The 14,909-nt window shown below is 38.4% G+C and overlaps 1 long non-coding RNA gene across 1 annotated transcript in view; it reads right to left on the bottom strand.

Annotated features, from left to right (window-relative positions):
• Positions 1-96: 96 nt before the first annotated feature.
• Positions 97-14,909, bottom strand: part of LOC106956344 (uncharacterized) — a 19,499-nt gene continuing 4,686 nt past the window's right edge. The window contains exons 2-3 of the long non-coding RNA XR_001426755.1: positions 13,258-13,342; positions 97-386 (exon numbers count right to left, since the gene is read on the bottom strand). This is a non-coding gene — a long non-coding RNA (uncharacterized LOC106956344). The remainder of the gene's footprint in view (positions 387-13,257; positions 13,343-14,909) is intronic.

Genomic DNA, 14,909 nt, shown 5'->3' with positions numbered 1-14,909 from the left:
TTTTTGTGGATTTTTTTTTAACCATTTGTTTTTAGCCGCTGTTTATGCTCCGGTTGAGGAAAAGAAAACTATTTGGATTGGCAGGTTCTGACATGGTTTGGCCTGGATACAGAGGTGCAGTAAACCATGTTCCTGCTTGAAAGCTGTAAATCTCTTCACAGTTTGTTGAGCTGACGGAGGAAAGGAAGGATGACGGATGGAGAGAGTAATCGGAGGAGAAAGATGAGACGATACGAGACAGGAGAGGGCGGTGCTCTTCTCAAAGTCCAGCTGGGAAAAGGAGATCTGCTGGGAGGGGTCGGTGTTATTGAGGCGCTTGTGCAAGACGGGCATAGGTTGAATTTGTCAGTGTCCACCTCAAATGTCAGTGTAGGTCATAGCACATCCTAGAAGGTATCAGAGTAAATCAAATAATGTCATGTAAAGTTAATAACTTAAATTCACTCTTTAATGAGATTTCAAGAATCTTTCCTCAGCTGGCTGGTGAAACTTGTTTTTTCATGTACTTCAGATTAAATCGTTTTATATCGCTAATAGCTGTAATGTTCCTGCTGTGGCAGCTGCAAAATGCTGCGTAATGAATTATGTCTGAAGATGTAGTACAACTTTACAATTAAACTGCATCATGCACCTCCAGACCAATATTTTTAAATAAATCCAAATATCAAGATAATTTGTGCTCCGTTTTTTTTTTTTTTTTTTTTTTTACTTGTATGTATAAAACCTGTAAATCACAAAGTAAGCAAGAGGAAAAGGTGTGATGTTCAGCCTGAGTTTCTAGTTGCTAAAATGTAGTTGCTGTCAAATTTAGAGCCTCCAGGTGAGTCATGCTAAATAAATGCTCTGCTTCGGAGAAGAAAGAGTGAAGTCCCAGCCTTCAGCCCTGAGCTCTGCACCCCTGTGCGCACATCAATGCCAATTAGGGCTGGAAACCCCAAAATGCCCACGACTTCTGTTAAACCATTTGACACTGGATTTTCCCACTGCACTCAGACGCTTATGTGCCTTTTTTTTTTTTTTAGAGTATGAACAGAGCTTTACAAAATAAATCAGTTTTATGAAATGACAACAGGACACTGGAAAGACGATTTATGGTTGGATTGTAGCGTTGGAACAGAAACCGTGTCACGGGTATTTTTGCTTGTTTTTTGGGGGGAAGTCCTAAAACTTAATTTGAAGACTGCTGACAGCTTTGCCTAAGCCTGGTACAAATTAATCTTAGATGTGTCCCCACCGACCACATTCTGTACCTTGTAGAAAATTAATTAATATTCACTATCAAAAATCTTTTTCCTTGCTCTTCTCTTTGGATACTTTGCAATTTAAATCTTCTTCCTTAGAGCAGGTTCTAAATTATATTCCTGTCATTTGGCCACATTTTGATACAATATCAATTTATGAACTCCATACATGCTGCGGTACAAATTGTTCATATTTTAGGCTTTATGCTTGAGCCACATTGTTAATGCCGTTGGCACCAGATCATAGTTAAACATCTGCCTTCTTTTAGTAGTTCAGCTTTTAAAGCAGTATCTGCATTTCACTGACAATCCATATTTCCCTCCTTCTGCTTGTAGCATTTTAAACTTTAATTTGGCTGAACAAACTCAAAGTCAGAAGACGTGGTGGAAGAAGCCAAAACATTTTGTGTTTGGGATGGGACCGGGGTTATGGAGAAAAAAGTAGAAAAGGTTTTATGTAGCTTAAATACCAGGCTGTGGTTCCCTCTTTGGGCCCAGGAGAACAGTCTGTTGTCAGAGGTGGTGTCTGCCTGTTACATGGCTACGACGTACATAGATAAATGTCTCAAAAAACAGGCTTTACCTCACTGAAATTTGATTCAAACCTGTTTCAATGTGATTCATGGAATTCTGACATCAACTTTTCCTGTACTTTGGATGTCATGCTGCCTGGACGGATCTTCAGCCAAGACAAATGTTAACCGAAGGCTGCACAAGAACAACGCTTGGAAATACTTGGACTGAAAATGTCTTACATTTCTAGCTATTTCTACAAGAACCTGCAAACACTTTCTGTCAGCTAAATGAAACAAACACATGCTGTGGTCACATAGCCAGAGCATCTGACTGAAACTCCTGTTATTTAACATAAAACCAGCGAGTTATTTCCAAAAAGCTTCAAAGGAGGTGGCCTTGGGGGCTATTATCTGCCTTTGTGTTTATCTTAGTTTATCTTGTAGAAAAAACTCTGACAAAGATGTATATACACACACACAAAAGTAACAGGAACTCCTTCTGCAAAGGACAGATTTTGCTCTGGGCCTGAAGCCCTTTCAGAAAAATGAGCCAGCACTTCAAATTAATGCACCAGCAACAGAACAAAGTGATCCCTGCAAAACATCATCATCCTTGAATGCCCCACAATTTAACAGACTTGCTTTTTTTTTTTTTTTGTAACTTTACAATTCTCAAGATGTTTTTAAACTCAAGAAACAAAGATGTTTTCCTGTTGTAGATTGTGTTGAAGTTCTTTGTATTGCGAAAATATAAAAGTTACAATATTTTATGTGCTTGGATAAACATTATAGCGACAGTCAAACATGGCGGTGGCAATCTTTGTTTCTTTAGTGACTTTTGGCAATTGATGAAACAATCCTACTCTATAACAGGAAAAAAAATAAGTATTTTTATTGGCCCAGTTAAAGTCTGAGATGAGATACTGCCACATGCTCTTAAACACGGTTTTATTCGTCCCTCAAACCTTCTGCAAATAAAAGTGCGTCAGAATTTCTTCACCTGTATGTAAAATACTTTTGCCAGATACCAAAACGGTCAAATTGTTGCCAAAAAGGGTGGCACAACCAGCTTTTGGTATGGGTATTTTTTTCCCCATGTAATAAACCAAATCATTTGAAAACAGATTTTTGTATTATTTGGGTAATATTCGTCTAGTATTAACATTTATTTGAAGAGCTAAACCATCCAAGTATGAAAGAGAAGCAAAAACAAAAGAAATATGTGAAGTGCAAATCCTCTTTCACTGCACTGTTGAAGCTGCTCCTCTTTACACTTCATTATGTTCATATCATCATAGATTTTCTGTGAGATGACACTTAGTAAACTTAAAAATAGCAAGAGCAACTAATATATATCCATTTTTTATTATCTGTAAGATGAAATAATGTTGCATCACTGGTAAGCATTATAGATGGCCTCAATGAATCCCAAGATGAATCTCAGATCAAACTGCTGATTTTATAGTTTCTTCTGCCAGCTGGCGCGAGTCCATAAACGCTACATACAAAGAAAAGCGAGTCTCAGCCTCAGGCTCTGTTCATCTCCATTGAAACCCTCAGCCAATACACTCATATAGATAGTTATCAGTGGCGGCCGTCTGTAAAATACTAATATGTTGTGCAAGGACAAAATACCAAAAACATAGTAATATTTCCACATGTAAAATACAAGATACCACTTGGATAAGAATAAATGTTACTGGTGCCAAAGGAAAGTACAACTTGTGCACTATTATGAACACACCTGAAGGGGGTTTGGCAACGAGAAATCATTTATATTCAGAGCGACTCCTAAGTTTCTGCATGACTAATTAGAGCTGAGGACTCACCTGTGTATTTCTTTATGCAAGATAACTCGCCAATATTAAAAACAATATTCTTGCAATGACCTGTTATTACAGACACAATCCAAAAGTTGTACATTTATGTCTACGCATCGCTGCAGACAGAGGGTCCAGACCCTTGGCTATTTAGAAACTATTGCTTGCTGGAGGTGTGGGTTATGTTGAAGGTGTGGGTTTAAATTTCACTCCATCGTTAATATGGAGATGGTGAATCTTCTTGGATTTAAAGATGCAAACAGATCATCGACTCCACAGTTTTTGAGAAGTTCGATCCACCCAAGTGTCCTATTATAATAATAACAACTATAATGAACCGGCTTTAGGACACCAATTTATGACTAGTTACAATAATAGTAATGCAGAGAACTGAGAAGAATATGACAAGATACAAAGAAATGACGCAAATGCAATCGAAAGAAAGTTCAAACTCAAACGTCCTTGAATTGTGACACAATGCAACACTTGAAATCTAAAGTAAAGTGACATAAAGGAAATTTGAATCCCAATCTCTGGTCGGTTTAGCATTTTTAATCTGAAAACTACTCTGACCAACTTGGAATAGTGAATGGGGGAATCTGTATGTGGGTATGAATGTTAATGTGCGTCAAGAACTGGTGCAAGTTCAGAGTCTGCATTCTGCAGCGTGTTTGTGGGAGTTTCTTCATTTTTTTCCCTGGCTCAGCAGTTTGAGTGATCTGCAGATCAAAGTGCACAGAGTTAACTTAGTACTGCAGAGAAGTTTGAGCAGTTGATGAATAAACATGAGGTGGGACATTTAGACAACATGCACATACACGCAGCTCTTTCTAACTAAAGCAGTGCATTACATTGGACGCCGCTGCACACTGGGAGCCTGCTGAATCTTAACATGCATGAAGGATAATTGCACACGCACCAGTTTAGATTTCTAGCCATATTAGGACTTTGTGTTGACTTACATTAATATTTATAACTCAATCTGTGGCTAACCTAATACTTACAACAAACCTTAACGATTATTCATACATTCCTAACCCTTACCACTTACCATAAAAATGGGGGTCTGCCACAGTAATGCTGGGTTTTGGACTTTGTAAGGCCAATTAGTCTATTAGCAAAAAGCAATTCAATATACCAGAAACGAACAGGCAACATACATAAAGACACACACACACACACACACACGTACACACACACACACACACGCACGCACACACGGTGCAAAACTGGTCCTTGGAAGTGCAATTTATATTGAAGGTTAAATAGACCCAGAGAAGAAACAAAGCTCACATTCAGTGGACTTATAATGGCATGTGAAAGACTGGTGGTGAATTTAATTTCAGGGTATTCGATTACTGCCTGTTTATCTTCGAGTATGAGAAGCTAGGGCTAATCCTTCATTTATGAATGATGCATTAAGTTAGTCCTTATATACCTTGAGCCCCTGAAACGCACCCTGGACTGGCTAAGATATTGCAGCCAAAACCAGCCTACCCACACACGTCTTCCTGAAACTCTTGCCAGCCAAAATTAATCCACATGCACATATGAAAGTGCTTAAGAGGGAAACATATATTCTTAACACACTGCTCCCCCCACCCCTTTCTCTGCACTCTGTAGTTAGCAGAAGCCAACACTGATGAATAAACTGTAGCCAACTTCATTAATCAGTAGCAGAAAGACACCTTGGCAGACCAAGTAGTGGACATTTAATAAGAAAAGAGGCAGATCTGCATGTTTCCATGTTGAAAATAAAGAAAAGATGACCAAGTGCTATGTGCTGAATGAGTCAGAAAGTCATAGTAAAAAAAAAAAAGCAAAACATACACAGAAGTAAATTTGTAAGATTTGTTGAACTTCTGTGGAAGTGTTACCAATCTCGTTTTTCACTAAAATACGAGATATTGTTTTCAAGTTACAAGATTTGTTTTTGTTTGTATGGTCAAGCCATGACCATCATACAATACATTAGAGTGACAGAGCCGAGTGTGACGCGACACGGATGAGAGTCTGCTCTTTTTAACTGTAAAGTCATGTTTCTGAACCACCAGTAATGGTGGAACTTCCTCTTAACTAAATTCATCTATATTCCAAGTATCATTTATGATGATGGTGAGAGTCATGACCCAAAGGCAGCTCTCTGCGGAGGAGGCTGGTATAAGTTTCCTTCTTCCTCTACATCAAAGTAGTTTGTCAATTTGCCAATAAATCAACAAAATTGAGAATAAACGTGCTTGAGATTCTTTTTGTTTTCCATCACTTTTTTTTCTGCTTGGTCAGAGGTTTGCCATTGAAATCTGTGTGGTCCAGGCATTAGAAGCGTCTAGTTTGAAAGATGAAAATCTGATGGTTCACATTGAAAGTACTTTGTCTGGTAGAGGCAAACACATTGAGTATCACTTCAAAACATTACCTACTGTGGAGAAATGCGTTAAAACAGGTATATTCTTAGGATCAAACAAAGGCCTGTCTGGCACATTTTAGGAAATGCTTGCTGTACATAAGTACTATAGTTGACTGGTGCCAGTGCCAAAAACCAAAGACGTAAAACGTTTCTAAAAACAAAAATATAAAATAAATAAATTATTAAATAAAATTATTTTACTTAATACTGCTTTCCAATTTAGCATACTGCAGAAAACATAATTTCTGATGGCATAGCAGAGCACTGGGAAACTCTAAACAGCGTATAGTCACAGTGCAACACTCAAATGATTCCCGTGTGCGACTCACTGAGCAGCGTAATAACAGGTGGCGTTCACAGCAGCTTTAAACTTGACTAATGAAGGTCCGTCCCATTTCGTATCGATGAATTATGCATAACACGCATTACTAAATGCCCCACTGCATAGATTATTCATGCAAAAACACACACTCTGCATATATAGACAGATAGGCGCACACGCTGACACAAACACAAAATGCTGACGTGGACAAAAAAAAAAAAATAAATAAATAAATAACCTGCACAATAAAAACAAAAATATTTAAATATTCAATTTAAAAATCCTTCTTCATTAGGGTTTTATTATTATGTAGAAAACAATAATAGTGTCTTAGGTTGTAAAGAATAAGTATATCTTACAGATTGATTGTCATACATTATTAAATGCAAGCACCAAAAGGTGTCCTCTAAATTTGCTCCACAACAAGCCAGCAGAATAATTTACATAAAACTAAGATCTAAAGAGAACAGAAGCATTTTAAAACATGAATGCACATTTCAGACATTCACCTAAGGGGCATTGGAATACATTGATAAATCAAGTATCTGTAGCCCTTTTGGTTAAAGTCCAAGAAGATTTTGTGCATAGGTTCAGCGCCCCACCATGTATGTAAAGGAGATGTAATGGATTGTAGCAGTATTAATGGCTTAGATTCTAGATCAGGAGTAACAGAATTATAATCTCTCCTGATCAGGATCTTGCATCAGAACGGCCGAATATTTTATTGTTTTAACAGAACAAGGGGTTTTGCTGCGTCTTCCGTTCTTTGGTTGCAAGTTGTTTTCGAGGTAGGAGCTGAAATCTCCTCCCCTCAGCCCGCTATTATCCTGCATGGCACTGATACAAGAAGTAGCTTAGGACACAGCATGGGGATCGAGAGATAGTAAAATGCGACAAAAGGAAGATGGAGGCAAGCCAAATATTTGGATGAGGGCAGATGAATGAGGATTGTTTGTGATGGAGTTCAGACAGCTCCTACTGTTTAAGTGGAGCAGAGGGGGGGTATTCCCAGGATCCTGCATGGTGCAGGAGACAGCATTCTTTTATGCATCATGTCTGCATAAGGGTGATCTTTATTTACATGTTAAGAGATGGGAAAACAAAAACAATGTCAATTTATATTTGAAATTTAGGGATGAAAAACAATTTTTACTGGATTGTCTCTGAAGTTTGCATGTTCTTCTAGAGCATGGACTTTCTTTGGTTTCCTCCCTTGCTCCAAAACTACTGTAGGCTATTTGGCAACTTATTTACTCTTAGGTGTGAGTTTGTCAGTATATTGTTGTTTCTCTCTGTGTTGGAGTTGTAATGAACTGGTGAGGATGCCTTGCCTTTCATCCATCCATCCATCGTCTAAACCTGCTTTTCCTTGCAGAAGGGCTGGTGCCCATGTCCAACAGTCATTGGACAAGAGGTAGGGTACACTCTGCACAGTCGCCAGTCCTCCTCCCTTACACCTCCCAGGAGCAAGAGGCAAACTTTAGAAACTACTGAGCTGGAACACTAAAGAAAGTTTACACTGAACATGTTAATCGCATGTGACATGTACACCCTCAAGTTCTTTTTGGGGGTAGAATTGTGCTCATAATTCACCATTTAAGCCCCAGGTAGATGTTATATATCCACAGTGCCTTGCAAAAGTAGCCACAGTGGCCAGAAAAAAATGGGAGCCTCCCCCAAAAGTATGGAGGAAGGTGATTTAGCTGTTTTAGTGGTTTATCTAGGGGACATAAACAGATACCAGTAAACTAACATATAGTTAGTGACAGCAGTAGCTCCTTCAAAGCATCTGTGAAGAGAAAAAAAATATCATTCCTTCTCCCATCTGCTTCTAAGGCAAAGTTAAGAATTTGGTTTCCAGTGGAACAGGGGAAAATCATTTAAAGCAGAAGATAATCATTTGCAAGACGTAAGACCTAGAAATGAGACATTTTTGGCAGCTAACGTCAGATATGAAGTCAGATCAGATAATCAGTAAAGATCCTGATGAAAGCAGGACACAGGATTTTGAAAAAAAAATCAATTGTGTTGGCACATTTAGGAAACAGCACACATGGAAGATGCAGGGTGATGTAAAAGGCCAGACAACCAGAATAAAATGAGCAAATATTTACTGATTGATTGGGAAAAACAGGTATGGTTGTTATGCGGTAGAAGCAGTGACTTTTAAAGTATCGGATTTGTTTTTGCAAGAGTAGAAAAGAGACAGCGGTGAAAAAGGGAAGGATTTGTAAATTGTCACCATCTTAAATCTTTTTACACCATTTAAAGGGCCCAAACCAGCTCCACCTTTTAAGAAACACAATGCGACCATATCCACAAACAAGCAATAACAAACCTGCTCTTGTTATTGGAAGGAAACATTTAGTAAAAAAAAAAAAAAAAAAAGAAGAGAGAAAATAATGAGATAAAAGATGAAAGAGAACAAAAGTGGCAGTGGCGTAATACTAAATCACTCCTTTACAAACTGCGACCCGTTCTCTTCAAACAACCCTCAACAGCTAAATAATGAATCAAAAAGGAGATTCCTTTCAGTGAAGGCCAGCTTTAATAGGTTTTTGAATGAACACTGTACACAGACTTACAAATGGCTGCTCATGGTGGACGCCAGAGGACAAAGACAATGAGATTAAAGGCAGGAAGAGAGCTTATTGGTGGGAAGAGCATGAATGGAAAAATAGGCATAAGAGACTAAAGTCCTCCTTTTACTTAATCGTGTGAAGTCAAACTCTCAAAAAGAACTGCTCTATGGTTACAGAGGCTTTTTGAGAAAGGCGTACAGTCTCGGCGCACAACCAGGATTTCTAACTCAAGGTCAAGGGCTTGAGGGTTAGGACAAAAGGAGGGGAAGTCAGCATTAGTTTAAGGAGATGCAGATGTTGAAACTTTGTTGTTGGGAATTAGATCTGCTCGTCTTGTAAATTCGACTTTCGCATTAGCCAACCGGAAATTAAATTTCAGATAAACTCTTGAAGTGCCAAAAGTTAAATGACGTAAATGTCATTCTGATCTAATGTCTTCTTGGCTTTTAGCAGTGCCACGCATACGTTTTAAGTCAACTTTCCAGGGTTGAACTCCTTTTCTATGGAAAGACAGCATGTGGTAATGTAAAGCCAGAATTCAAAACATCCTAAGCAATTCTTCATTCATCAGACTAAGACCCATTTTAAAAGCGCGTGAATAGAATAGTCTCATATTTCCATCCAAGGTCTAAACTATCGATGTTACCTTTAACGGATTAAAGGAGCAAGACGTACTGTGGCATGTAATATGACATGTTTAGTGTTGGTAATCAGATATTTCTGACTTTAGACAAAACCAGGCTTGTTGCTTCCATCAACTGTTTCCTGTCGTGCTGAGCTGAAAGCCTGCTGGCATTAGCTCCGGCGCCCAACCCGTTGCTTTACTTCAAGGGAGCTGATCCACAGCAGCTGCCGGTCCACCATGAAATATTTCAAGAGTGTATTTCGACTACTGATGTTTTGATGATGGCTGCAGTGCAACAATGCAGGCAGGGTTTCCACTTGAGCAAGAAAGATGTCTCAGTTGTCACTGACTTCTTGTGCTTCTCCAGAGCAACAATCTGGTTGTTAAAATCCCACATCCATTGCAACAAACAGTTGGGACCCAGCTAAGATCCATGGCTTCAGCATAAACCTAATCTTAAAGTTATTCACAATTGGTTTTCACCAACAAGGTTCCTCTTACGGGGAGAAATAGCCTTTTGAAATAGCCCATCCGGATTCCTGTCTTGAATCTGGAGAGGTGTCTAGAGATTAGGGTGATGCTAAGGAGGCCTTTCAACTTTAAAGACTTGACCAGCAAAGATAAAATCGACAAAACACCAGCGGAAAAATGCAAAATGCTGGTCAGCAGTCGCATGGTGAGATAAGACCTTTGTATGTCTTTTTAAGGAAAGTCAAATCTAAAGGGACGTAACTCAGCCTCAAGGGCTATTTTTGCTGAGTCTTTCCTGTCCATCTGTGCTAAACTTGTTTTTTTGTCTATAGGCGATTAAAGAGGGAAAGCACCAGAAAACACCGACACCAAAGGACTCTTTGTCCAGCAGCCTCAGAAAACATCACTTTCACTCTTTCCTCCTTTGTCTCCATACCTCCTACATGCACCAAGCTTTGAGCATGAATCTTCCCCCCACCCCTTGCCTCTGGCTTTTTAACAATACTTTGTCTCTTTGCATCATCCCACATGTCAGAATACCACAGAGGGACGCCATGAGCCTGTCCTATTATCTGGCTCGCTCTCCATCTCCAACACCCGCTCATCTGTCCATCACTTCTTTTTTCCCCCCTTCATACGTCACTTCCTCATCATCACTTCCATTCTGCCCTCCATCCATTCATCTCCCACACCAGTGACCTCACCCAGCACCCACACCACGGTGACTTCATCAGACAGCAGCTGCGGTCAAGGCTGCAGATCTGGGTGTTGGTGAAGACAATCAATGCCGCCACCATGTCTGGCTGATATCTTCTGGACAACAGAAGATATGAACCAAGTCAGTGCTTCAGCTCAAATCACCATCAGTATCATATCAGGGGGAGCCATGGTGTGGGAAATGAAAATGGTGTCACTGCTCATGGTCAAATAAAATATCAACATCAGAGACCTACTTACGCTGTAATAAATATTAGTGGACACTTTAAGTACGATGCGTTCAGGCTCTCTATCCTTTTAGACGTACTGGACTTGTTTGTTGAGGATCGCTGATGATTAATGCAGCACAAGATGCTTTAGGAGGTAAAGTGGTGGTAATGTCATTACAAAACTGCCATGAGTTAATGAATTACATTTGTAATGACACTGTTCAGTGTTTATCCCAAGTCATGTCAGTAGTTGTATCACATATTTTCCTACTTCTGTGATACACCAAACATGTGAGGCATTGTTTTCTTAAAATAGAACATTAAAGGCAGGTGCTCACTCCCCATTGACTACCCAAGCAACAAAGCAATAAAAAACTAAATTTGCGGCAACTGACTGCAGGCATGGCCAAGGGCTTTGTCACCCTTGGCCATGAATAAGCCAGCGCTGGAACAAAGAGCTGTTTTAAATAGTTTTGACTATTCATAGTCAGTCATAAAACATTATTTATTTGAACCTAATGCACAGATTTATATTGATTCATATTTTGAATAATGTCTATGGTCCACATTCATCCATATTTCATTGGGTGAAAGCTTCGGTTTACTTTGGACTCTTCTGTCCTTTGTCATTTAGGCTGAAATTGAAATATATCAGGTGTAAAAGTGATGTCTAAATGCAAACTCATTTTAAACAAGATTGATTTCCTAAGTGTAGAATGGGGTAGTCTTAAGTTAAGGACCTCGCAATCTCTAAAATAGTCTACTCAGTGACCTACACAATCACATGCATGTATCAGATGTGCAAATGTTTTAAATAGGACCAGGACTTTTCATGTGAACTAGACTGCCATGACTTCTTTATCACAAGAGCAAATTAAACTCCATTTCTTATCCCAGAGAAATTGTAACAGCAGACAGTTAACTTTTTTGAGTGTTTTTTTTTTTATACTTTGATCTTTTGGGGTAAATAAAAAATGTTTTTATGGAAACTATTATTGTGTCTCCTATGCCTTTGCTACTCAGTTATTCATGTTATTCATGCTGTATACATTAATTATTTTTCATGCAGACATTTTGACTAATTTTTTAGAAGCTTTTTGGTTATTAATTTCCAAGAAAAAATAGAGAATAGGGGTTTCTCTTGAATGACAATAATGGAGATTGACTGCAGGTAACTGAACTTCAATTGGATTATTCTTACGCAACGTTTCTTGAAATGATGTTTCAGTGAACTGAGGCTATGTGAAAATAAACTGGATTGTATAGACTTGGTTATTATGGCTTCACTTTCAAGTAGATTGCTTTCTTGGATCCTGTTTCAATCTCTTGACTTGAAGGTCAGCAGTATAGCTCTACATGCTCAGCCGGTCCCTTGAGAAAGCTGGTCAAGAGACTCATTAAAAGGATATTACATTTCAGGTGGTCTAGATCCATGCAACCAGTCTCTGTGGTTACTAAGCCTCTGATGTTGAGTATCTCCTGGCATCCTAAGACTTTTTTATCTTTACTTTGCTTTAAGCACAAGTAGAATTGCTTCAGTTTAAAAAGGTAATGCAGCTTTCTTTTTTATTTAATTACAGCATCTTTATTGTTTGTCAGAGCTCTAAAGATACACATGATAAACCTGCAGATTCAACCAGGCATCATCTTTTACTAAATAAGTAGACTGCCATCTACTGTAGGACTTTCTGAATTACATTCACGGTGCAGTTTTAACCCAAGTTTGAAAAAGTTTTACGATCACTAATGTTGTTTGCTTAAGAAAAGTGACTCAGGTGAGACACATTCTTAATCCTTAACGCTACACTCAGGAGTGGTGGGTCTTCACAACTGTTTTTGTCCAGTTGGAAGTTGCAGAGCTAAAACTCCAACTACCAGATGCACCACAATATAAAGTCAAGTGGAAATTTAAGTACTTTAAGGACAAAAAAAGACAATTATTTATATAAGTAAAAAAAATTATAAAATCAGGTATAAGAAAATATTGCAAGAAATAAGGTAATATTTTTCTGTCCAATACATACTGACCGAAGCGTTACTGGTATTGTGAAACAGGTATTTTTCCCCCCATTCAGCTCCACCAGATTAAAACCCTGTTGTACATTGAGTTTTGGATGTGACTAAGAGAGACAGCAGAAAGACAGAGAAGAAAATGTAATTTATTCAAAAATGACTCAAATTCAAACAGGTCTTGCCTCAACTCAACACAGGATAAAAACTATCATCCTTAAAATCCATCTATGGTTTGGAAATGAAATCTGATTTTGTAAATCTCGCTTGCCATATGTTCCCAAATATTTGTAGAAGGATTTAGACAACAGGAGGATTCAAAAGCGGATGCCACTCACTTGGAAGAAGTCATTTATCACATGGGAGTTATGAGGAACCTCAGTCAAAATAGATGCTCACCGTAGCAGACTTGCTCCAGTGCTCCTGCAAAACATGACGTTTCATTATTCCAATGAAGGAGAAAGCTTCAGTTTCACAATAGAGTCTTCTCCACTGTGATGCATTGGAAATACCTGAAATGGAACCTGCTTGTCATGTCATGATCACTGGAGATTTGTCTAAGATATTTCTTCCACCTTGCCATGTTTTGTTCTTCCATTCAACAAACTGCTCTGTTTGGACTGTGGAGGATGTATGACCTTTGTTTTGTTCCTTAAGGACTTCTCTCACAGATGCCGTCTTATGACAATAATTAGGCTGCAGTCAGCATCAGTAAGAGTCTTTGTCTGTGGGGGATGATCTGCCCGTGTTTTCATGGACATCCAGTTTGACCCTACAGCTAAGTGAAGATTAACTTTTTGGGGGGTTGTAGCATTTCTGCCCCATAAACCCTCTTAAGAAATTTAAAGTGACTGTCTCACTGTCTCCAACCTCATTCATTTCAAAATACCTTTATTTGTCTATGATCCACCAGGAACTATAAGCAAATACTTGGAATTCCTCCTCGGTGTTAAGATTTGGTTCAAAAATGACAATTACAAAAACAACAACAAACACTAACAGTTTCAAGGCAACATCTTAGTTAAAGATAAATGTGCAGTAAACGTAAAAGGTTTAGACATATTTAAGTGTATGTCAAATGCATTTTAACTTTTTAAAGGTTTTTGAAGCGCTAGTAGTCTTTATTAATCTGTAGCTGGGCAGAGAGAGGGATGAAACAATGCAAATGGCCCATGGAATCAAGCCAGGGATAATTGCAGCCTTTGTATGGTGGTTCTGTTCTACCACTGAGCCTCTGTTCTTAAGTAAAAACAACTTTCCAACTCAACCTGGCTCTAGGTGAAGTGTAAGTAGGCATGATTAAACAAGCCCTCCATATCAAATTGCAAGTTAATCACGATTCCCCATATCGTTTGGCTAGCTGAGCTCACATTCATTACCCACACCCAATTGTGATAAGTGCCCATCCCGTCAAATTAAGAAATCACAAACAAAAAAATTAAGTAATATAAAAGCATGTCATTCCCTAATCTAAAGAAACTCAGGAAGCAAAAAAGGCAAAGTCAATGCAATCTATCCCGCTTAAAACGCATCTACAATTTGCAGGATTGGAGCTGAGTTAACTGAAGAATCATAGTTTTTGAGAATTTAAATGAGGAGTTATATAAAATTGACTTCTTGAGCTTTTTGTTTTATTCTTTCATGCACGTTTGAGGAATCGTTGAATCCTCAAACGTGCAAACATTCAAAGGAGGCTAAGCTCTTGCTCTCACCTTTCAGTGATTCTTGAGAATAGGGACAAAACAGGTCCTAAGGATAAAGCACACAATTTGAATAAAATATACACAAAATATTATTTTTTCAAATATCTGACTAAACTAACCTGGGTCATGTGAGCACAACAATGTATATTTTCCTGGCGTTTGCTGAATTTTTTTTTTATTTTAAACATTGTAGTCGGTGGCTGATGCCTGTAAAATTCCTTGTCCCGGAGCAATACATTACATAACATTCAATACATTATAATAGTTTAAAACAATTACAGAAATAC

The sequence above is a fragment of the Poecilia latipinna genome, unplaced genomic scaffold (genome assembly GCF_001443285.1).
Source record: "Poecilia latipinna isolate Pla-1442-1.1 unplaced genomic scaffold, P_latipinna-1.0 Scaffold809, whole genome shotgun sequence".
Classification (NCBI taxonomy): domain Eukaryota; kingdom Metazoa; phylum Chordata; class Actinopteri; order Cyprinodontiformes; family Poeciliidae; genus Poecilia; species Poecilia latipinna.
The sequence above is the reverse complement of the archived record's forward strand: the minus strand, read 5'-3'. Positions and strand labels throughout refer to the sequence as shown.